The following is a 540-nucleotide window of genomic DNA, read 5'->3' on the forward strand; positions in this document are numbered from 1 at the left end:
CCATCATTCAAGGACCATACAAAATTATCACCTTAAAAATTAGACTGCTATATTTGGTCAAACATTTAACTCACCGCTAATGCCTTGGCAGGGCCACACCAAATGATTTCATGGGCCAGACGTTCCCACTCCTGACACAGATACATCATAGGCAGATTAGTATATATCCTATCTAATAATAGACAAACATGGTAATTAACCGTACCTCCAACGTGCTTCCCATCGGCTAATCAGGGTGATATGCAAATTAACTGCCAACCAAGATGGCGGCTGGCAGCCAGGCAGCTGAAGCGAACAGGAGGCTTGCTTGCTCCAGTGAAGAAGGAAGCCAAGGTTCCCCGCCTGCTGCCGACCAGCTCTGAGCTTCACTCTAAGCAACTATGTTGCAATTATAGAAGCTAAACAATCCCCAGAAACCTGCTTTCAGCCAGCCAGGCCTCAGAGCTGGAGTTGCAACAATGTTTCAATTATAGAAGCTAAACAAAGCCCAGATACCTGCTTTCAGCAGCAGAGGTCTCAGAGCTGGAGCTGCCCATCAGA

At 46.7% G+C, this 540-nt stretch overlaps 1 protein-coding gene across 5 annotated transcripts in view; it reads left to right on the plus strand.

Moving 5' to 3' along the window:
• Positions 1-540, plus strand: part of USP15 (ubiquitin specific peptidase 15) — a 115,126-nt gene that overhangs the window by 56,120 nt on the left and 58,466 nt on the right. The gene's annotated exons all lie outside the window — the stretch shown is intronic.

The sequence above is a fragment of the Myotis davidii genome, unplaced genomic scaffold, assembly GCF_000327345.1.
Source record: "Myotis davidii unplaced genomic scaffold, ASM32734v1 scaffold402, whole genome shotgun sequence".
Lineage (NCBI taxonomy): Eukaryota > Metazoa > Chordata > Mammalia > Chiroptera > Vespertilionidae > Myotis > Myotis davidii.